A 748-nucleotide genomic window follows, 5' to 3' on the forward strand; every position below is an offset into this window, starting at 1 on the left:
ATCCACGAAGGAACATGGTTTATCATTTGTATTTCATGGTTCGTATACGTCACAAGCTAATCAGTGGATAATAAATCATTATGTTGGCGCATCGGTTGTGGCTTGGACTCCCAACCTTGACGAGGATGCCCCTCTTCCACTTCCACCCCGGCGCCATCATTCCGTCTTTATGTCTCATGTGTTACAGTTCGAACTTCTTTGGCAAGCTGGTTTAACAGTGCCGTTATGTAGCAGGTTATGATTATAGGCACAATTACGTTCTATACACAGATTTCTATATTTGATAATTGATGTAAAAAATTTGAAGTTAAGGTCGTATAAAGAGGCTATATTATATTTTTTATATTTCTTATTCAAATAGGTGAGCTGATTAATAGGGGCCATTGACAAACAGGAAAACACAACATTAAAAAGATGCAGTGGTTTTTTTTATTTTTTATTTTCGAAGTAATATCCGATTAACATTACTGTCTGTGAAATGGGAGAAGGGGTGGTACCCAACTTGATATCGAGAGCTGCCTTCTACATGGAGATTCAACCCACTTAACTGTTTATAAATTGTTTACTCACAAATGTTTGTAAAATCAATGTTATTTTATAAAATATAATTGCAACTCAATCACTCAGTTTTGGAGAACATCACAAAAAAGACCCATTAGAAACTACAGTTGTTGTTTCACTGTACTGTACTGTACAATCAGACTCTTTAATTAAGTACAACATTTAATTAAAATTATAGATTCACATT

The sequence above is a fragment of the Anneissia japonica genome, unplaced genomic scaffold (assembly GCF_011630105.1).
Source record: "Anneissia japonica isolate Jap-2015-1 unplaced genomic scaffold, ASM1163010v1 scaffold41013_len3510_cov139, whole genome shotgun sequence".
Taxonomy (NCBI): domain Eukaryota; kingdom Metazoa; phylum Echinodermata; class Crinoidea; order Comatulida; family Comatulidae; genus Anneissia; species Anneissia japonica.